We start from the raw sequence: 24,777 nt of genomic DNA on the forward strand, positions 1-24,777 counted from the left end.
ATGGTAGCCATGGAACTCCTGGCAGGCCTGACCTGCCAGGAGTTCAGGCCCTTACTGGCCAATAAATGCCTGAATCACCGGCATCGTTATTAACGGTGCCGGTGATTCAGTAAATCCCATCCCGTGGAGTCCTATTGGACTCCATGGGAATGGGAACTTACCAGCACTCCACCACCTTTAGTGGAAATGGTAAGAGCAGTTTGCCAGTATCCCACCAGTAATACCTGTGGGATACTGGCCAACTTGTATTCAGGGCCAAAGGTATGTATACAAACCATAAAGGGCCCCGCATAGACGCTACTCACTCCTAATCTAAATGTGTGCCCACTACCTGGTACTAGACATAATGCATGTAAGGCTAAAGAGTTGGAAGGAAAGGTGACATCTAGAAAACAGTAAAACACATGTGCACAATCCCGTTCAAGACCCACAAAGCCACCCACGAATAGTCACAGTATTTTCTCTCACTTCTTGCACATGATAGAAATAATGAAACAAATGTACATCAGACTGCATGTAAAACACCTAGGAGGAGAAGAGGTTAACACTTGCCCAACAATGCCCAGAGGGCCTCCAAACGCTATGATAAATGGAGTATTTTACAAAACCAGACTCCCAATGTCCCTTTACACACTCTTAGAAATCAGGTACAATAATCAGTATTTGTTCAAAGTAACTTGGAACATTTCAGCAAGCAAATGTGTAATGCAGTGATACATAGAAAATCAGTAGTATTGCTTACAATTCCAATCTCTTGGTTAAAAAAAAAAAACTCAATGGGCCCCAGTGGGACACAGGAAATATTTCAGTGTTCATGTAAGTCTTCTCCAAAATCACTTCCAAGGAGTTTGTATAGATGATAAAAGTTTCCCATAGGTATGAACTGGACACATCTGATAGGCATAGACACAGTTATAGTGACATGTCCAATAATTCTCTGTTCTATCCCACAGGTTAAGAAAATGCAGTAACAAATTCCCGGGGATGCCAGAGACGATTCTCTTGAAGAGTAACAGTTCTGGATTTGAGACTCAAAAGCCCTTGGAAGAAAGGAAGCAAAGCAGGTTTTTGGACAATGAAATTCTATGGTGAACTCTGGAAGAAGCGGGTCTGCCGAAACTCACTTTCACAGATCCAGGGGAGACCTGAGGGTAAATATGAAGAATTACCAACCAGCCTAACTAGGACCAAGGTGTAAGTACTCACAGTGTGAGCTTCAGAGAATTGACAAAGAAATGGCAAAGCAACCCAGTAATTAAACATCTCCTTTCACAGGTCAATTTACAGGATCTGGTCATGTGCACTCAGGATAAACGATGACTCATATGTCACAAAAGAAGAACAATCAGCCTTTGCAGGGCAGTAGCCCACCAGCCAGGAGTGTAAGCAATAATGGCAGAAGCACCAAGAAGTTGGAGCATTATGACAATTTCCATCTGTATGGCTTGGAAGACATATTAAGAAGCCAGCTAGCAGAAAATCGTCCTGTGACAGGGGAAACAGCAGACTTAATGCATGATATCCCCGATAAATAGCAGAGGTGGGGTACTGGTGTCTCGCCAGCCTTCTGGGTGATGGAGGCTCCCAACCTCAAGGTGCTACTTAAGAAAGTCAAGTCGTGAAGACGGTGGGAAAACAACCCAGAAACAGTCTGAGAAAGGGACATCCTGCCCATCCAGTGATTAGATCCAGGAGTAGAATGGGAGACAGTCCAGGAAGTACATCCTGCAGCCGAAAAAAAGGAAACAGGAGCAATGGGACAGGGAACAGAGCCCAGCCAGTATTGTGAAAGCTGGTCCTAAATAATCTAGCAGCACATCTTTCTGGCAAAACCCTTCAGCAATGCAAAAAAGTAAGCCTACAAAATCCCAGGAAAGTTGAGGAATAACCAGGTCTCCCCTAAATATACCCATTGACTCATGAGCTGGCCTAAGTTAGCCCTCCAGTTAGCCAAAAGGTAGACACCAGTCTAAGTTAGTCGAAGCACTACAGAGATCTCGGGGCTGGGCTCGGAGTCAGGCAATGTTTCTACCCTGGTCATTTTATACCTGTCTCACGATTTATTCAACCAAAAACAAAATCACCAAAAATACATTAACACCCCAATGGCCCCCATATATATACATTGCGTTAATAATGGGGTAAAATCAGCTACACCCTTTGGGAAAGCAACATTAAAGTGTGACTGGGACTGGCCTGCTCTACTACATCATTAGAGCGTGATATTGTCACCTGAAGGGCAACATGGGGTACTTACAATGCACAATTTCTTTAGAGGGATGTGGGTAACCATAGGGCAACCATAGGACAATTTGGTAAAATTGTTTGCAGTTGCAGTGGACCTTCGGCATAAGTCTCTCTGACCAAAGAAAAACCAAAACGTTTAGGGTTACCATAAAATGGCACAGCAGAACCCCCAAAGATTGAACTCTTCCATAGCAACGAGAATGAAGCTAGAATCTTCTACAATCTCACGTGACAATCTGTCATTCTTGATAGGTTCCTATCCACAATAAAATGGTGTGCATATCCCCCACAGTATCCCTTTCGCCACCCACTGATCTGCCCCCTTTGGCCACTGGTACCTGACCTCACACTATTTTCAGCCGTCCTCCTGTCCTCGCCATTCAACAGCAGGCTCATGGGGGCAGAGCAAATGCTGTTTTCCCTACTGTGACTGTTGCGAGGTCTTATCCGAGGAATGTGACTTCCATAATCAACTAGAGCGATGCTCTATCAGAGGTCTGCAGTATTTATGCACTCAAAATGAGTCCTTAAAAAAGGTTACAATAGTTGAATTAACAACACTGGAGTTCATATTATACCACTTCAATATGTTTTATTGACAGATTTCTGCACTTTTTTTTTTTATAGCGGGGTGACTTTTGTCTAACTCAGTTATAGCTATTTTATCTCACTTGGGAAGACATACGTCTCTGTCAATTTAAGAGGCTCTATACATGTTAACTGCAGAAGTCAAGCAGATATCTGAGGAATGTGTTTCAACACTGTGAGCTTTTTATGGGTCCATTAATCAAATGCTGGCCCCAATGTACCTGCGTAGCATTCAATCAGTGTGCAAACGCAGCAGTAATTTGCGAAGTGGCACAATACTTGTGATTGATATTTTTAATATCGGTCAAAACAGCAGCCACGCTTTGCCCTAGTATAAGACTGTTCATCTTGGGTAGTGCCCTCAGAAGTGTTTGTTTCCTTTTTCAACTCACCAATGGGCTTTAAGGCAAAGTAAGAGCACCCGCCCCCTCTCTCCCGGAAGTGGCGCTAGATGTAAGAAACTGCACAGCCCATGCTTATGTTTTGGTGCATGCTTTTTTTTTGGATATCCACATCTGAAAATGGAACGGCCATTTGTGTTGTGCTCAAATCTCACCTCTTCTAATGACATTTTTGATTGTGTAGTATTGTTTCATGGTTTTATTCTGGCAGTTTTGCGTTCCGCTCCACAACCAGTCAAATAGAATTACTGTCAATATGTGGGTGAAACCTACAAACACATGGTCAACCTGCAGTCAAGCAACTGTACACTAATACTGACTTGGGGCTCATGGCTGATATGGTGTCATGTGTTGACCTCCTGCAAAGCACCCAGTACTTGAGGCATGGTATCCTCAGATAGTTTGTCTTTTCAAAAGGTGTGGATTTACACCTTTTCCATAGGCGATTTCTGTCTAACCAGGCATGAAAGATGAGTGGGAGCCTGATTCTTACAGCTCTTCACCTTGCTAATGGCTGTTTACGCATTAGTTGTATGGGTGCACCATGTTTTCCTTTTTTCACATTGCTTCGGAGAAAAACAGCACGCTTCCTCAGCCATCCAGCCAACCATACCGTGTAGTACAAGACCCCTTAGTAAAAGTGGATTATGGTATAGAATAAGGCATAGTCATACAACACGCATCGCTAATGCAAGTTCTGGCCATTTGTACCCGAGGTATGCCTTGGTGTTCTGTCTATGATGCAGAATTATAATGACTGTCAATGGCCTTTACCATACTGTTTTCTTGTGCAGCCGGCCCAGGGACACTTTAGCCCGCTTGCAAAAAAAAGTGTAAACACCCATCTGTTTACAAGCCAAACTAATTCTTCTAAGTGGTACCCTTATTCTGCAGAAGTGACCAGATAGTGTAAACTGTAGATAGAACATTACTTTAAGTGTGCAGCCTTTCCCTTTTCACTATACAAATTTGGGGGCATGGTGCAAGCCCCTGCGGCTTTGTCTGCACTAAACACAACTCTGCCGTTAGTTTTAGGCGCACATTTTTCATGTACAGTGTTAGCTAGTGAAATTATCATCACAACAACTCCCATCAGCCATACGCTGCATAGTCAACGGGGAGGTGTGTGGGAGCGAGGGGCTGGCATCCTTTTCTTCTCAGTACAAAAATCGGACCAAGTGCTTCCAGTAGTGGGTTCACCCCTTGCCCTTATGCGATGTCGAATTTGGTTAACATTCACGTAGATGGGACCACTGAGCAGGACACACAGGGCATCCATTTTTGTACCCCCTTTCGACTCCATCTTGGTGACTAGGCCTCATTGCGATAGTACAGAACGCTTCTCTTCCCTTTCTCGCCAACAGCCAGATGCGCAGGGCACATGGCCCCCACCATCTTTCCCACTCTGACTGGAAAACTCTGCGGCTCCATTCTCACGCCGCAGCCTGAGGTACTTGCAACAAATAATAAATGTAACACATCACTCTTCCTCTGAGATCACTGTCCTGCATGTGAACCAGCCTGAGCTAAGCACATAGCTCGTCCATCTCCACAAACGTGTCCTTGCCCCCGCACCCTTGCCAGTGGAAACTTACTGCCATTGTGACCCTGTGCCCCTGCAAGGTATTCCTTTCCTGTGCCAGACCACTGACCACACCATGATGCCCACCCAACAGATCCCCAACTAACATATGATAATTGCAGTCAATTGACGAGGATGCAGGGAAGATTTAGTTCAAAATATGTGGAGAGATGCATGTTGCGAGTTCTGTGTTGTCATGTTTCTAGTGTATGCCCCTTTATATTGTCATAGTTATTAATATCGGTTGACACAACCATTTGTGAATTCCTGCAGGCCTATCCCACCACAGTAATCAAAACAAAGATGTAACGAACAATTTGTTTTTCTCTCCTTTATCTGAATAACTGTCATTTAAAAGGAATGCATAAATACACGATTAATGTGGGAACAAAATGGCATGCATTTCATTGGCGCATCTTTAGAAGTGTGTTTATCTTGTCCTGTATGTGCTGGGTGTGATCCATGTGAATCTTCCTTGAACAAAGGACAACTTCATTGTCCTCAAATTAAAATGGCTGGGTTCGTTTTTGTCAGGCCTGTCAAAGTTGACCTTTTCTTACAGTTCATTATACTTCTGGAAAGACTCTGGGTGTTTGACCAGATTGCAGACCATCAGCCCAAGGGAATGTTTATAGGAGCTAACAATGGCATACTCATGCTCCAGGTTATTTCTCACAATTGGCAGTTGGGCAGCAGGGGACCAGTGTTCGTCTTCCTTCAAATCATGGGGTGTGAATGAGGGAACATTGTTACCATGGCGAGCCACTAGGGAAGAAGCTGTGAGGTGGGATCTGGGTACCTGGGTGCGAACATTCAGTGCGTTGTGTTGCAGTGCTCTGGGAGAGTTGCCACAGGCAGTTCTGCCAAGGGGTTAGGTGCCATAATGGTATCAACAATCAGGTTGGGTGGTAAGAGTGGCAAGAGGAGGGTGGGACACTGTTACGATTGATGAAGATATGATGGAACAGCAGGCCAGAGAACATTAACAATGGCATTAGACCTTACTGGGTAGCTTGGGCACAAGTCATGAAATGTTGGAGTACATATATTGGTTATGGCTCTTCATGCTGGGGTTAGATCCCATGTATATTTTCAGAATAAATAGTAGGTAGTGGACCTTTTGCAGCTGGACCTTTTGCTCCTTCTATAGCGTCCACACCATAAGGCTCACCTTGTTCCTTGGGACATGTAAATGCAACTTGTGTTTGCACAGTTCTTTGAAAACTCTCTTCATACAGGATTCCATGGTATAGGGGTATCCTTGCAGTTGCCAGTTTTATTATGTCACCTATACTTCTTCTACTTCATGTTAATGACATTCACCACTTCTGGAAAATAACCCAAATCATCACGATTTTAGGAGGACCTTTCCCATATAGTTGCACTAATAATAGGAAGGGCTGTCAGGTGAAGAATACAACAAAATGTGCTATTATCAGACCCAGTTTCACACTCTTGCTATGTCAATACAGAAACAGAAAATGTAATAGTTTACAAAAGGGAGAGAGACAGATAAGATACAAACCATGGTGAAGAGGACCTACTGCCTCACTGAAGCTGCCCATATCTCCATGGTCTTTTGGGGCAGTTTCCTGTTCCTGCATGGCTGGCTCCTCATGTCCCAACATTGGTCTAACAAAGAAAGCAAGCTTAGTGCATGGAATGGTGCTTTTTTTGTAAAACGTGTTAGTGTTCATTCAGAGAACATTATTGATGGTTTGGTCTGGTTTCTGTCAGGAAATGTGTTCAGAATTGGAGGAGGAAGGTGGGAGATGAGAACATCAGAGGTACAGAGGAGACAGATGGCGGGATGAGAGATGGAGAGTGGGAGAAGAGGATATATAAGGGTAGGAAGTGAAACGAGAAGATGGCAGAGCAGAGGGGTGAGACCAGAGCGGGAGTTGAGAGCAGGATGTGCAGAAGTAGGAAGAGAGGCAGATAAGGGAGAGAGGGAGAGGAAGAAAGGGGAGTAGGGTAATGGAGTGATGTATGATCCAGGAGAGGAGTGAATGGGAGTGAGAGTGAGGAAAGTCAGAGCAAGTGTCTTAGAAGATACAGGCACTGTTCTTTTGTAAATATCACTATTTGAGCGAAACTGGAATAGGGCAAACTTCAGTAAGTGCCTTAGGGAGTAAGATAGATAAGGCCTTAGCCTTCAGCCTCTTCCATATCACAGAGGCTAAGTTACAGAGTAGGGCAGGGGTCTGAAAACCATAACTCTACAGATATGTTGGACTGTGAATCCCATGACTGTCCATCATTGGCTATGCTGGCTAGATCTGATGGGAGTTGAAGTCCAACACATCTGGAAAACCAAAGGTTGCAGACCTCTGCAGTAAGGGTTACTGATTGTAAGTGTCCAGATGACTCTAGGTGCCAAGAAGGCCTGGGCTAGTGTAGAGAGTACCTTTATATCACAGTCCCAAGCTGGAAGAACCCTTTCATCACACCATCTGGCAGCTAAAACCACCTCCCAACAGCATCGCAAAGAAGTCGTTCATTAAAACCCTTGAACCATTCTTTGGATTTGTGAGTTTCTTAATGCCATCTGTGACACAAAAGACTCTGTGATTATATGCAAACTATCAAGTAGCTTGCGTGGGTGGTATTTGTTCATCTTTGTCTTTCACAAAGGTCTCTTGTGGATTATTCCAGGATGGGTTGAAGGTGTTGGGATATGTTAACACCTTGAGGCCTGTCTTTAGATGGGAAAGCACAGTTAAAGTGAATACATGTCCTTTAGATTGAGTAGATTGGGTAAACTGGGGCCTCTGTATCTAACATGTGTAATAGCTGCACATTATCACTGCACAGGCAGAGAGCAGGGCAGCACAAACACTAAATGAACACTTAACAGGTATCAAGCACAATGAGACTCTTTCCTCTGGCACTGTTCATGTTGTGGGTTTTGTTATAACCAGGGCCAAGAAAATTTGGGATTGGGCCTGCCTTAATAGTTGACCCTGAATCCTCTTTGTCTGGTCATTTTAATGCTGGAGTTTTTTGTTGTAATTGCACATGGAAAAAGGGACCATGGTATGGATAGACCTTCTATTCCATGATCCAGGTGCTGCTATTGGTTTTGTATAATCAGGGCCAGGGACAAGGTCCCCCTGTTGGCCCCTGACAAATGTAAGTGCCCACAAGCACGGGAACACTCTTTCACTACTGTGTGTGAAAAAGGCAAAGCAGAGTGCCCAGATGGTCCATCCAGAAACAACAGCATGAGTCTGTGAACATCATGTTAGGGGCACGACACATCATTTCTTCTCATTCTAGAAATATATCTCCATCTTGTTATGGTTGGCTGCATTCAAACAGCTACAGAGATGTCTTCCAATCAGATCCACAAACTGTCAATCTAACCTTCGCTGTGCAGCTCAACATTTGAGCTGTAGCCTTTAACTCTGATATTTTGTTTGTGTTGTGAATCAGAGGTTGGTATATCACAAATTGCCTTTTTAAACTTGTATAGCGTTTTCTTAGAGGATGTACATTAAATCAAATCTAGGAACACATTATGCAGGTATGTTTTAATAAACTATTTTTAAAAATTATCAAGTATGTTAAAATGATACAGTAGATAGTGGATAAAAGTAAACATGTATAACATAATATCACAATATTTTACAATATGCAAAACTCATCTCTCCCATATCATAAACTATGAATTACATTATAACAGATGTGTTGATCTTTTTAAAAGAGATTTAGGAAATAGGTAATACCTTCTAATGTATCTAGATTGTCTTCTGTTATCATGTGTGTATGCAGTACAAGATAACCAGCAATATCTGTATTAACACCTTTACATGATTCTCTTATAATTATGACATCACTCCTGACCGGTTATAACACAATGATATCACTACTACTGTGTAAACAGTAATTATACTTAAGTTGTGATGTCATAATGATCACTGCTTGAGCCATCACTCAATAGAATTCCAGTTAATTGAGGTTAATTAAAGGCATGACACGGTTTTCAATTTCCTTTCTTGTAAAATAGCTTTATGTAATACTTTACAGCCATGCACTGATAAGGGGTTATTTATTTTTGTATCATTTTAATGTGCAGGGCATTTAGCATTCAAGAGAAAGATTCCACTTCTTATAAAATGTTTTAATGCATACAATGAAATCGTTTTAGATTCATTTTAATAAAGTGCTAAATTATGTTTTTCTGCAGCACATTAGAAGATGCATATTAGCTTTCTTCTGTAATTGAAATGTTTTCAAATGGATTACATACATCAGTAAATGGAACAGGGCTTCAAATTGTTGGGAGCTGGGAGCAATTACATTCCTGCGTCAAGCCGTGGAGAGTCTGATTGGTATGACGCAAACAGCTACGAGGATTTATATCTAGTTACCCAGTATAAACAGTGTGATACAGGTATATAAAAAGAATAACAAAGTATCAGGAGATATATGGTAGGAATTGAAAGCATAATGCATCACACATATTGGGTAAAGAACTAAAGTTTGCATCTCATGTGGGAGTTAGATTTGTGTCAATGCTAGACCACAGTTCTAAAAGAAAGTGTTGAAATATGCTGCCACATTTGATAGTTCACCATTAATACCATTTGTAGAAAACACATTTAACACTGTACAGTGCAAATAAAACATGCACCTTCAGCACAGATCAATTCCAGTGTCAGATAGGTAAAAAAGATGATTGAAACTATTCTATGCACTGATTTTTTTTTTTAAACATAGACATTCTAGTAAAATGTCCTTAATTTCACAAATGTAGAAGAAGGTATTTTATTCCATATTTAAGTCTAAACTAGCAATTTGAATATTTAAAATCATAAAAAAGAAAAATGTGAACATTCAAAAAGAGCACATTCTAGCCTTTAAGGTCTCATGTAATATCACAATGGAATAGTAACGACAGCATGTCAAACATTCTATTGCCAAAATGGCAAATTCATACAAAGTCATGCTTAGTCTTTTTCACTGTATATATACTATTAGGAGCACAAGATGAAATACATTTCCATACATTGCAAACTGCACTTATTTGTACGTTTAACATGTGCATTTTAATGTGCAGAAATGCCCCAGAATTCAAGGGAAAACAGGAAGAATTAAAAAACAAAAGTATACAAAATCATCAGAATCATTATGAGTGTGGCATAATAGGGTTGCACTGTTTGACTGGGATCAACGTCGGCCCCGCTCTCCACCATCCCTCTAGTTGCACTGGCCACACCCCCATTGATGTCTATCAGGGATTTGAGACGTGTTAGACTTGGGATAAGGTCCCACTAATTGGCTTGACTTTGGCACCTGTTCTTCAACATACCTCCTGTTGTAATGGCCATGCCCCCATGGATGCATAGCAGTATTTGAGATGTGCCAGCGATGTTCCAAGCTCATGCTAAGGTTGCGCTTTTTGGGATTGACATCAGACCCAGTTCTCCAAAGCGCCTCCTTTTATTCTTGCCATTCCCCCATGGAAGTGAAGCAGGGTTTGAGACACGCCAGTGATGCACACATCTCACGCTAAAGTCGCTTTGTTTGGCGAGGAGGTGAAGCAAGGTAAAGGGTGAGAGCTGACGAGGAGACTGGAGAAAGCTCATATGAAACTTAACGTACAGCTGGATGTGAGGAGGGTTTTTAACAGTATAATTAATGCTCTGGTGCCTTCTGTGAATTAGGTTGTATCTACAACCCAGTAGTCATGCTGCTAATGTAACTTATCAACTGTTTCACATGGATCGTAAAGGATGAACAGGGAACCATAGACCTATAATTGCTTCAGTGGGCAATATTGAGCTGTTAGCTATGGATTGCCCTTGACTGTTTCCTCTGGATCGACTGTCCTGGATTGATTGTCTATATCCAAGCTGCAGTCTATATAGTCAAAACTAGAACCAGATGTGGTGAACTAGGGCAAGACCACAAGAGACGAGGCTCTGAGGGTGGACATACAGACTTGTGGCAAGCCCTATAAGCCAGTTGGGCAAAGGTAGTAATTGTTTTTTTAAGAAGTTAACATTGGAGTTTTTATAAAATGGAGCAATTGGTAACTGTAGAAGGAAATGTGGTGTGTATATATTATTTTAAGTTGTTTATTTGTAGATTTATATGATATTTTAAACAAAGTAAGTAAATAATGATATACATCTGCAACAAAAGTGTATTTTACATTATCCAAGCATGCTTATGAGTAGTAGTACAGTATGATTACAATCATGTGTTTATAAGTATTGGTGCAGCGTCCTTCCAGTATACATGCACATATATATAGCAAATTATGCATACTTTACATTTGGCATATGAATATGTATAGTGTTTTGTATGTAATTCAAAGTGCACATGCACTTGTACAGCAAACTAATTGTAGTTTATGTATGCATACAGGTGTGCATAGTCTTAAGCATGTATTTTCCATTGTGCATGTGTTTGTAAATGTTATTTTCCATATGCATACGGTGATATAAATTGCTTACGTAAAATACATATCTGGTGCAGTTTATACATCACATCAAATGGAACAACAAATAAGTGTTGTAAGAGAGATTATATATATATATATATATATATATATATATATATATATATATATATATATATATATATATATGTTTATATATTCACTGAAAAAACATTGTTAAAGGGACATTATGGTTACAAGTAAAACCGGAAAAACAGAGAAATTTGCCGGTTATGGTAAGCTAAGCAACCAAAACTCGCGGCACCAACGTGCACTGCTAAGACCAACAAGCAGGACATGAAAGATGTCATCACAAATGTCATTGATGACATCACTGATGATATCACATATCTGGGCCACTTGTTTTTGTTTATTGAGATGATTAGGGTAGTCTTTCTGTTTTTACGGACAGTGAGAATTTCCAAAATTTAAAAGCTGCTATATATCTACACATTAACCTTTTTATATGTTCTTAAAGTACTTTCCTTAGAGTTGAATCTGAGCTCCTATTGCACATACATGGGACAATAAGCACACCTCAAACACACAATTAATTATTGTACATGATGATTAACTCTAATGTTATTGTCATTTTATGGTGCTGTTCTTTTATTATTCCTTACTTTATTTTCCCTGTATGTGCCTCTAGTTTGTATGCATTGTGCAATGTTATATGCATTTACTCTACTAACACAAGTGTGTGGTAGGTTTTCAATTGTTACCTATTTATTCCATGTTTAACATCACTCAAAACTCTGATAAGGTACCATTTATTATTTTACTATTGGAAATAACCTGATTAAACATATAGTACTTCTATGGGGCATGCTGCAACCATTGCCTATTTGTATGTATGATTAGGTTCCTCTACTAACAACAACACTAGAATATAATGATTTGTTTACATGAGAACATTCTTTAATACATTAAGCAGTTCATGATAGTTCTCCCAATCACACCTAACATCTTGTTTCCAACTTTATAAACTCAACCCCTTGTAGGGACTGTTAATTAAAATTAATGTAATATGTGATGTCATCAGTGATATCATCAACGACATTTGTAATGTCATCTTTCATGTCCTTTGTGTTAGTCTTAGCAGTGCATGGTGGTGGCACGAGATATCGTTGCTTAGCTTACGATAACTGGGGAATTTCTGTGTTTTTTTTGGTTTTGCTTGTAACCATAACGTCCCTTTAACAAAGTTTTTCAGTGAATTTCATGGGTTTTAACCAGTGCCCTTACTAATATCATACTTACCCCAATATAGCAACATTTCTGTCCAATTTACCAAGTGTCACCTTAAAACTCTGCCCTTTCCCAACTTCTCGCATCATTTTTAACACTTCTATATACGTTTTGCAACTTTTTCCACTGTTTTTTTGATCGCCAACGTTCGTGAAAGTCTGACATCTTGCTGAAATTTCAGACAGTGTCACGCATCTATGTGCACTCGCGCAGCATGATGAGGTGTCCTCGGACGCGTCCCCACTTCATGGACGGCTCCGTGTTTGGCAAACTGTTCGGAGCTGCATTTTCATCTAGGAACTGTGAAGCTCAAAATGTTCCCTTGCACAGCTCCTACACCTATTCTTACTCCATTAACAATCTAGCACACAGCACATACTTGGAAGAATATTAACAAAATTGCTATTTATGTTAAAAATGGCATCAACTATTGCCATCCCTCCTCCCAAAGAGCCACCACCATGACCAGCTGGAGGATCTACACAACAACAAAAAATGAAATGCAGTACTTCAAAAGACAATGAAGAGGACCAGGAAGATTAAGTAGAAGAAGTGCCGACCTGTAGCACCCAGAGAGAATCATGGGTATGGCAGTTCTTTCCCACTGTTGGGAATCTACCAAAGGCTAAAGCTACCTAAGTGAAATGCACTGAGTGCAACATTGTACTCAGTCGTGGACTACCTGAACAGTAGCCCTACAGGACCACTTCCATGCGCTGCACACCAAATCCAACCACCGCAATACCCTCAGAAAGATTGTTCCTTTCTTAGCAAATAGTAGGCTGTCTTCCTCCACCACATCTTCCCCAACCAATACTGTAACCACACAGCCTACTTCAGTGGAATACAAAATCCCACAGAAAACTTGCAATAAAAGAGGCTGTTGTCCCATATCTTTCGAAAATGTATATACTGCAACACACCACTCTGCAGGGGGAGCAATTTCGAAGTGCTTTTGAAGCTGTAATCAAGGAGCATGAGAAACAATGCCTCTACCGTAGATGTAACACACACACAACGTCTTCCCCTGTCCACCTGCTCCTCCATATTTGTGGTTGGTGCCTCTTCCCCGCTTACCTTACTTTCTGACCTCTTCTGCAAAAATAAAAATAAAAAATAAAAACACATCAGAAAAAGGTTCCTTTAAGAACTACCTTTCACAGTTAAAAAACAGAACTAAAAAAAATAATCTTATAGACTCCATCTACTTTACATTTCTCAGTAAAGTAGATAGACTCAATAAGATTTTCCAACATTTCCATTAGCATTTTGTGTTATGCTAATGGGAATAATGGACAATTGTATACTAGAGAAAAATATAAAAGGACAGAAACAATTTTCTGTCTCAAATACTTTTCTCTAACATACAATAAGGAGCATAATTGATGAACCTTTATAACTGTCCTTGGTCTCCACAGTCTCCTTTCCAGGCCATGGATCATTAAAAGACCTGGATGGCACATGCACACCATCGCACAGGGCAGCTCTTCCACCCCTTTTAATTTTATATTTGTAACACTCCCTCAATACCTTCTTTCAAACAGTCAAACATCCATCCACCAATCACTACCAAAAACTGTACATATAACCCAATGTGAACATTAAGCTTTCACACACCAACTGCAACTTAGCAATCTTCTACAAATCTTTTGCATCTGGATTTCTCTAACTTATACAAATCTTTTTACACAGCGATCCTATAAATGCACATATGCATTGTGCAGTCAGATAAGTGCATACATAGAAGGGGCAGTATGGATGGGCAAGTGCACATGAGAACCCAGGAGGGAAATGCCAAGGTGGGACGCCACTGGCTAACTACTGGAGCAGAGGAGTGCCAAGGGTGGGATGCATATTTCCTGTAACATCCCTTTAACAAAGTTTGTTCTGTCAATTGAATCCGTTTTATAAGTAAAAATGTTTCATGGTGTTAAATCACTGTATATAAGTTATTAATAATGTCTCTTTTCATATATATATGAAAGAACTATAAACTTCCTTTAAGAAACATATTTTTTGCAACACATACGTATGTATATCTGTTGTTATCAGCAGTGCATGCTGGGGATGGAAATCATCATTCCGTTGCCTACGGAATAAGGCTCAATCATGACCCCAGCTGGACCAAACCAACTCTATTATTCACTGCACCTACCCAGCAGTTTAGCTCAGTGTCCATTATACCCTAATAATGTAACCAATGGTCAGTACTCATGGCATGCAGCCATGGTCAGTATCCAAATCCATGGGGCATGGGATTTGACCATGCTGCATTCCCCAATAAGAAAATTAGAGTACAGCTTTCCATTTTGCCCAGGGCCAAGCCCACTACCCAGACACCAAATGTATATCACTGTTTTTTCTGCTTACATTCTTACACTTTGGAAAAATAAAACACAAGACATATTTCCCAAAACATGATTTCAGGTCCTTGTTATTGGTTGTTGTGCAAGATTGTTGTAATCTAGTCCACCACTTCAGGCTGTAACTGCAAGCAGAATATGTTTTTGCCATTCAAACCTACCGCCATGCCACATGCCCCAATAAGCAAATTACAGTAAACATTTCGCCTTGCTGATGGCCAGGCCCATTGCCCAGACACCAATGTTATATCACTGTCTTGTGTAATAAAATGTTCACACTTTCCAAAAAATGAAACACAGTACATATTTGCAAAACCACGCTTTCAAAGATTAGCTTACCCTCCTCATGCATATTTGCTGCAATCCCATCCAGCACTTGAACCTGTTCCCACAAGCAGATTCTTTTTCCCATTTAAAGCTATCCCAATTTCGAAAATCTTTACTACATAGCCTGTCCCCGGTGGCCATGCCCACTTTAACCTCATTGCTGGCTCCTTGTGGTAATTGCTAATAGCCAGATAGCCCATGGCCACAGGCTATACCTCGGTCACCAAAGGCATATCACTATTCATTGTAGCTACATTATGACACTTTAAAAAAAAATACGGACACATTTGCAAAACCATGCTTTTCAGGTCCTTGCCAATGCTCCCTACACAGATTTGCTGCAAATCCGCCCATGTTTTATTTTTGGAAAAGTGTCAAGATGTATGTACATAAAATATTCATATAACTTAGCCCCCACTTGACAGAGTGCATTCGGACTTTGCATAAGCATTTAAGCTTGGGTCTATAAACTGTCTGAGAATTTTTGTCCACATTCATCAAACATTAACAAAGTTATAAGCCATCTAAAAATGTTAATACCACCATATTTATAAGCCTTTAAAATATTTTGGGACCTCCCCTCCAATTGTGTTCCCTCTTGACAAAAAAACCCTACACTTTGCAGAACCATTCAGAGTCAGGCCTAGAATGTCATGCAGTTCCATTGAGTGGTCCCAAAGTTATAAGCCATCCAAAAACTGCTTTTCAACAGCACTGTAATGCAGAAATAGGCACAGATGTCCCTGAACATCACAGTGGAAAAACACCTGTTTTTTGGCTTTTTAAGGCCATATCTCATCCTATCCCATCCTCATGAACTCTCACCTCTCCAGAGATTGTTTCATTAGCTTGACAAGTGAAATGTTGTGTTTTTTAATATGATTTTATCGCGATGTTCATGGACGACAGGCGCTGTCCATGAATCCAACATGGCGGTGTTTCCAAAATTTTGACGCAATTCACATTTTTTAACCATCCACTCAGCGGGCATGTCCTATGTCCGCAGACATCACGCTGCCCTCTTTGGCAATCGGAGGCCCATCCGCGGACCAAACAGGGAAGTGAGTCCGCAGACAGAACCCAGATATCACACATTTTTTTAACCTTACTTTTGCCCATTTATCCAAAAAACTACTGGATGGATTTACACCAAATTTGCAAAAGCATGCCTTTGGGACCAAGCTGCCACTCCTGCCACAAATCTGGTGAAAATCTGTCCAGCCGTTTGGGCTGTAGGTGTGAGCAAAATTATGTTTCCATTGCATCTATGGGAGAAAAAAAACACACATGTTGGGACACTCTACAGCTCTTTGCCCCCCCCCCCCCGTACAAAACCTCACCAAACTTCCCAGAGTCAATCTGACGGGCCATATACTTTTTTTGCAAAGTTTCATAAGTATTCGTCCAGGGGTGGCAAAGTTATACACCACTCAAAAAGTGTTTTTGCTATAGGTTAAGCAACTTAACCATAACTACAGGCCGGTGACGCAGGTGCTGTAATAACAAAATACATGTGTGTGAAATATGTTAAAGGCATTATTACACGGCCCACAGAAGTGGCCTTGTAGCTATGGTTATGTTGCTAAGCCCATAGGAAGAATGCTTTTTGGGTGGCTTATAACTTTGCTCCCCATTGACATATGGCCCACTCTGATTTGTTTTGCAAAGTTTAGTGAGGTTTGGTGCAGGGGGAAAAAGTTGTAAGGGGGGGTCGCAAAATGTATTTTTTTTTAATAGAGTGAATTGGGAAAAAACTTTGCTCACGCCTACAGCTCAAACCGCTGGACAGATTTGCACCAAATTTGCGGCAGGAGCAGCAGCGTGGTCCTGAAAGAGTGCTTTTGAAAATTGTGTAAATCCGTCCAGTAGTTTTTTTTTAAAAAAAACCAAAAGTAGGTCTAAAAAAATGTGTGATATCTATGTTCTCTCCGCGGACAGGACACTGATTGGCTAATTGGCTTGCGTCATGTCCACGGACATACAACGTGTTCGCTGATTGGCTGGGATGAAGCGTGAGGTGTGTCGTATTGTTTTGATGCGTCCGCCTTCTTGGATCCACGGACATCCGCGGACAGTGCAGCGATGAATGGAGGAAAATACAACTTTGGGGAGTGCGTTGGTGTGTAAGAGTGCTTGGGAGGGTAGGGGAGTAAGAGATGGGTCAAATGCTTTATTTGTTTAGGTAGCAGGTGCACAGCAGCAGCAGCAACATGGTGGGAGCAATGATGGCTCGGGGCCTTCAACATCGGAGGGGCAGGCATCGGCCAGAGGGCAGGATGACCCAGGATTACAAGTGTCTTCCATGTGGCAGTGGTTGGGCCACGCCATAGATGTGGAGCGGCAGCGGGCGGAAGAGGCACGGCTCACAATGGTCAGGGCGGAGAACTCCATGCGGAGGGCACTGAGGCAGGCCAAGTGCCTCGAGGCAATTCGCAGTGAGTTGAAGGTCAACATGTCATCGTCCCTGTGGACCCTCTGGGCCATGGAAGAGGACCACCTCCAGGACATTGAGTGGGAATTCGATGATGCGCTGTCCCGGGACATCAAAAAGTGAGCCGTCGGACTAGCCCACTGCCATTGTAAATAGTTAGTTAGTTAGTTAGTGTTAGGTTTCATTTTTGTGTTCATTTCCACGGTCACTAGGGCTGTCCGCGGACATAAAAAATGCACTTCTGGCTATTTTACTTTAGTATGATATTGGTTTTGGGTTGTTAGTACAGTGTTGATGGATTTAATATCGTGTATAAGTAGCCAATATAGCACAGTTGAAAAGTTTGATTCTATGGGTGTGTTATGCTGCAGTGTTTGAGAAGGCCGTAGGCCATGCACCCAAGACTCTAGGCCCTGGTCACAACCACTGCAGCATAACACACCCATAGAATCAAAAAATCCATCAAATATCCACAAATATACAGTTTGTGTACTGTTTGATTTGTAGAGTTTGTATGTGAAGTTTTGGCTAAGTTATGCAATTAAGATTGTAGAGTTTGGTAACAAGCACTGCAGTATAACATATCCATGGAAGTAAACATTTTGGATTGTGGTGAATGGTTAGATGTTTGCTTCAATGGTTGTGTTATGGAGCAGTATTTGTAAGTTGAATTATTATATACTTACTGTTTGATTTTTTGTGATTGGATATTTTTTTCATGACTTGGGTAACGGGAGCAGATATTCTTTTTCAATTTCTGTGATAAAAGAAAAGATCATGTTAGTGTAGGTAGTTCATAATGAGTTATTGCATTGCATAATAGACATTTGTGCATTATTTCGACCCTCATATTTAGTAGTTTACAAACCTGTGTACTGTGCAATTTGCTCAGTTTATGTGTTTGTTTATTAAATCATTGGGTCTGTGGGCAAAAATCCATGCTGGATTAAAAAAAAACTTTTTTGTTATGGTACAATATATTTCTTTCTTTGTTTTCAGTGTTTATTTGTTGCTTCTGGCTAATGTTATATCTATTGGCTTGTTGCAGATTTTTTAGGGCAGCTAGATACCTGTTGGCATATTCTAACTGGTTATAGTTTTTTATTTATATTTTCAAGTTACTCATCTATCTGTTTGGTGGTTGCAGAATCTTGGGGCAGTTAGATACCTGTTGACGTATTCTAACTGTTTATAGTTTTCTAACTGAAGTTTTGTTAATGTTTATGCACAGATTAGTTATTACATTTTGGTTTTAAGAATATTAAATAAGCGTTTATAAGATTTGCTGGTAATCTCTGCTTTAGAGTAACTATCATTACATTCAAACCATCCACAATTCTTTCTTATATATGCAGTGTAGTGACCTGCATTGGTTGTGGCTTCTGGGTGGTAAATTATACCTATTGTTGTGAAGGTTTTCTTACCAAATGATACTTGACCATGTATGAATCCAGTCAGCTTGCAGTTGTTTTTGGTACCATCTGCTCTGTAACGTAAAAGCATTAGTATTACGTATTTACTATGTGTTTGTATTTGTAAGGTGGAGCGATTATCTGAATTGCAGGTAGTACGTAATCTGCCATGGTTTGCATTTTGTACAAGTTGCTGAAATGGAATGGATTCACAGTTAGGTATTGATACATACACAAAGCGTTCCTTAGGGATTAGTTCCTGTGTCACATGGTTGCAGAGAGTGCATGAATGTTTCAACATGTATGCAATCTGAAAGACATCATTTATAGGTATGTTTTTGTTTTCCAGTACTTGTAGTAAGTATATTAGAAATTCTTGTAGATCTTCTTGTGAGTTTATAGTGAATTTGATCATTCTAGCACAGTAGTCCAATTCTTGTCTTGTTCAATGAAACTGTAGGTGTTGTCAGGATTGTTGGTTGCATTTCTACGAAGGACTAACATTTGCAAACACAATTGGTCTGCATTGTGTAAGTAAATGTTTTCAATAATTGGTGGCAATTGGAATAGAATATTTATTGCTACATTTGCGTAGCAATTTACACCAGTTATATTTGAAAATTTTAATGGACCTGATAGTTCTGTGTCCAAGCCATTTTTTCAGAGTGTGTGCTGTTTCTTTGAAGAAGTACCTGAGTTAGTTTGAGCAGTAGATTCTTCTTTGGTTGTAGTAATTGATGAAGAATTAGCTTCTTTTACTCTCTTTCGAGGAGTTGCAGTGCGATCCTGTTATGTTTCTGTTTGAAGTAGTTTTCTTTTACAACGTTTTGCTTTTTGTGGAACAGGATAGGTTTTGAGATGGGGGTGTAGAGTGAACGTAATCTATTGTATTCTAGAATGCAAGGAATATCAGCATTTACTTTACTTGCATCAACTTTGATAAGAAATAGACTGTCAAGTGTACGTAAGCGTGATAGTGCTACATAGCGCATGCCTTCTTTAAAGACTGCGCTATGAATATCTATTAATGCTTTAACTAGAGTAAGACCTTGTGATTTGTGAATGGTAACTGTGTATGCTAGAGTTAGAGAAAATTGTTCTCTGCGTACATACATGTCTTTGAAAAGAAGGAATCGGGCTGTTGAGCATCCTATCCTTTTAACTTCTGATAGTTTGTCAAAGAGAATATTGACAAACTGAATGTTGTTGTCACATGGGTATGTTTGAAAGCCAACAACTGTACCCAGTGCTCCATTAACTAGTCCTTGCTCCCTCCACTTCAAGGTTATGTTTAAGAATTATTCTATATTTTAAATATAATTTTAATATTTTTTCCAAACCAGCTGTGTTGTTGGTGTATGTGACGTCTGTGGACTAGTGCATGTTTTCTGTTAATTCTCTGTATTGGAAATGTTGCCAAAGGTTGACATTTCATATGCTGCCAACAGTTTTATGGCAGAGTTTGTGCCCTAAGGTTTTAAAAATAGGTTCACCTTTCACTGGTGTCAATTGAAGAAGATCTCCGAAAACAATAATGTGTTTTCCTCCAGGGAGCTCTTCGTAGTCTGTTTTGAGTACTTCTTGTAATCTGAGGTGAATCAAAGCCAACATTAGGTTGGACATCATGCTCACTTCATCTATTAGTAGCATTTTAATTTGTTTCAAAACTCTGCCTAGTTCCATTGCAGCTTCTTCAGAAAGTTTGTAATAATCTAATTTGTTTTGGTCATCTACTGGAAGGAGTAGTAATCGGTGTAAAGTGACACTGCATATGTTGTAGGCAGCTAAACCTGTGGGGGCAGTTACAACAGCCAACAGTTTGTTGTTTGTCAATTGTTGAAGGAACTTGCTGATGATTTTTCTTAAGAATGTTTTTCCTGAGCCAGCTTGACCACTGAAGTATAGCAGTATAGGTTTGTAGTTTTGGCAGGTACACTTTTTATTTTCATATTGTACACGATGTATAATTTATTTTGTTCCTTCTTGGAAAGTGCTATGCTGCTCATTATTCATTTTGATTTCAGTATAGTGAAGTGTTTTGTATCTTCTTCATAGTGAGACATGGTGTTTTCTACTTCTGTCATAGCTAATTCTGCCTCATTTGCTGTTAGTGGCTGTCCCAGTGCTTCTTGGCTTCCTGTTACAGAAGGTTGACTACTGTCAGGAGTGTCCTTATCTAGTTGGTCCTGGAGTTCTTCGTGTTGCTGTTCATTGTGCAAGATTGTTTTGTACTGTGTAAAGTTTACATCTGTTATAGTGTTTTCAGTTGCTTTGAAAGCGTCTTCATAGGAGTCATAGATATCTAGTAACTCTTCTTCTTTCCTCCTTGGTTTAAAAAGTTGTATCAGGGACATGTAATATAGTTCTTTATGTTGAGGAGTTTTTAATGAACATTTTATATGATTAATTAAGCTTCATTCGGTAGGTTTTACTAAGCTGCCTTCACAATTTGTCACTTTGTTATCTACCTTTGTTTTCATCTGGTATTATATTATTTGTATATGTGAAGTTTTGGGCTATGTGGTATAGACACATGGTTTCGAAAGTGGTACTCCTGTTTGGGTAGTATATGTCTAGTACATTGTTTTACAAAATGCCTTGGCTGTTGGAATCATTTTTGGCTATTGCTTCTATGTCCTCATATGATTTGAGAACTCTTTTTCTAGATTTAGCAGGACCAAGACTTAGCCATACTATATTTTCAGATGTTCAATTCAAAGCAGTACCGGTTAAACGGTCTGCAGCTTCATAGCAGCCACATTCTCTATGAGAAAGCATTTTTATGCCTAAGCTGTACAATTTCTGTGACAGTGTTTTATCACATGATAAGTCATCCCAGTGGTCTTGAAGCACTGTTCTTTCTGCTTTAGTTAAGTAGGCTGTAACATATTGTGCAAATGCGGTGGACTTGTCTGCAATGTACTGCACATCTATGTTTGCATTCCATAAGAGGGTAATGATTGCATTGTAATGATGGATATATTTTGCTTCTTCTTTTCTTTTTATGTAATATGTGTTCTTAGGTGATTTACCTTTTGACACTATGTCTAACTGAAGACATGAAGTTGTTTACTTGACCTTTTGCTGTAACTGGTCTAGGGAAACCAAAGTGGCATTTGGTGTAGTATTTCCCTTTGTTTTTATATTTGCGATGACCATATTTCCCACATTTGTGTCTTTGAAATTGTAAAATTTGTGCATGAAGCTCACTATTTGTTGTTTGTGAAGGAATTTCACAAGTGACATATGTTTTGATAAACTGTAAAACAGAGGCTTCACTGTCTTGACCAAATTTAGGAGCATCTTTAATCCATAAAATCATGTGGAAGTGTGGTGCTCCTCTGGCTTGGTATTCTTTTCTCCAAAAGAAATGTTCCACTTCTCCGAGGTGAGGAACAGTTTTATTACAAATAAAGTGTAGCATAGCAATGAAGCAACAATGGAAATATCTTCAAACAGTAACAGGATCTAAAGAGCAGAGTTCTCCAGGTGTTAGTGTATCTATGTTTGTTTTGTTTTTGTTTGCTAAGCGTTTGAAATCATGTAAATCTTCCCATGCATATTCTGCACAACTTAATGTAACAAATGAAGTGGGTGGGCCAAGGTTTCTTATCATACAACATACTTCTCTGTGACATCGGAACCAGTATTCATTTGTACCACGCATGTATGCTAACAGATTTGTAATGCCTGATTGTAGAACCTCATCTTTTTCTTGTACTTTTTGTAGTAATTGTGTAGCTGACATATTTTGAAAATGGGTATCTGATTTCAATGTGTGTGCAACTCCGTAGCATAGAGTTGCTAGTTAACTTTCAAAGAGTAGGTGGAATATGTATTCCACATTTTGTCTAAATCTGGGATCTTCAGAATACATTCGTAAAGAGTGGTATTCTGATGCTGTTATCTGAGTGGGTCTATCATCGTACCTTCCTCCTTTCCCAGTAGGAAAGAGTAGAGGAAACGCGCATGCTTCTATACTTTTTTACCATATGCTGATTGGTGATCCTTTGGTTTGTTGCATTTGGTATGTTTCAGTACATCATCTATGGAGTCTTTAGAGTGTAATAGATGAATTATATAATGGTCTAACATATTGGATACTGTAGCAGGATCTAGTAGTTGAAATTGACCAGTTTATGGTGACTCTTGAATTATTTCAGTGGTTTCCTCAGGTTTTTTTCAATATTAATTTCTTTATAGTATTCATTATTGTCTTTTAGATATTGCAAGGCTTGTCTAACTTTATGTAAGTCCACAAATGGTTGTCAATTTTTGTTGTCTTTTGTAGGTGCACCATTTACTAAGACAATTAAATATTGAACTATTGGAAGTTGCACTCCCAGAGTGTGTACATTTTCGTTCAGATATAATGGTAAATAAATTACTTTGCCACGGATGCCTTTCAGTAATTCAGAGGGAGGTAATTTTGCTGGTTTTGGTTGAAGGTGTATTATTGCTTGAAATGGGTGCACTGTTTGAATTATGATGCTCCCATATAATCTGAGTTGTTGCAGGGGTTTTGGTAGTGGGAATAATTCCAAGTTATTTGTGATAGCACGAGAAGAAGTTTGGTTGTTGTCAAGTTATGCATTGCAGTAACTGCAAAGTATTAAGGGGTCAGTTATTTCGTATTTGTTTTCTGCTATAAGCCAGAGCGCTAATTCAAACCATTTTGAATCTTCATTGTCTTCTATTTTGTAAGTTATGTCTACAGTTTTTGTGCTACTTTTATAAAAAGTTCTGCGGCAACCCACACACACACATGGTTTGGTACTTCAGCGGATGTACTTTTAAATTTTAGTATTTCTTTTTTGTATGTGTGTAGTAGAAGATTGCCATTTGTACAATTGTTCCTAGTCAGTTGTAAAGCTATTGCATTTTGTAAGTGGCTTTCACTTCCAAAATATTTTCTCTGGATATGCTCTATTTCTTCGAGTAGCCCTTTAGCTGTACCATGTAGAAGATTGTTATTTAAATTGTCTAATGCTAAAGCAGGACATTTAGCATAGTACAGTTTATGGACTAGATTTCTTATATTTGAATGATGTGTTGATATCATTTTGATATGATGTAAGGTGCTTTTGCAAATAAGTCCTGAAATGCAGGCTACAGAATGTCCTTGTATTCCTGTGTATTTGCGCACTGGACAGGTATCCATATTTTGTAGGAGTTTCATTTTGAATTTGTCTTTGCATTTCACATACTGATTGAGGAACTGGCATATATGATTTGAATGTTTTTTTTGTCAATGTTAAACATTGACATGCACGGCCATTTGTACACTTGACGTTTTGGTTTAGTCGGATGGAGAGGTGATACTGAGTTTTCTGGGGACATTTTGTAAGCAGCATTTCTTGTTCCATTATGGTATTATTAAGCTTGTCATACCCTTGTCCACTGCTATTTATGGAAATTGTGTTTGTTTGCTTTCGCTTGTATGCTTCTTCATTGAAATATGGTTCTGTGCCCGTGGTGAGACTCCATTCACCGCCACAGATATTTAAGAAGTTATTTTTGTTGACATTCCGTTTATTGAGAAGTCTTTTTTGTAGTTTAGTAGTTAGCTTTGGTAGTGGTTTCATTCTGTTTAACACTAAAATAAATAACTTCCTTTTGAAAAGGATTGCACTGTCTATGAGAGCTTCTAATATCAATTTTCTATGGTAGGTTTTAATGGTTGTGCATGACTTCTCTCCTGTTTTTATAAGATTCTGAAGGACTCTATGG

The sequence above is a fragment of the Ambystoma mexicanum genome, chromosome 4q, assembly GCF_040938575.1.
Source record: "Ambystoma mexicanum isolate Mex_15411 chromosome 4q, UKY_AmexF1_1, whole genome shotgun sequence".
Lineage (NCBI taxonomy): Eukaryota > Metazoa > Chordata > Amphibia > Caudata > Ambystomatidae > Ambystoma > Ambystoma mexicanum.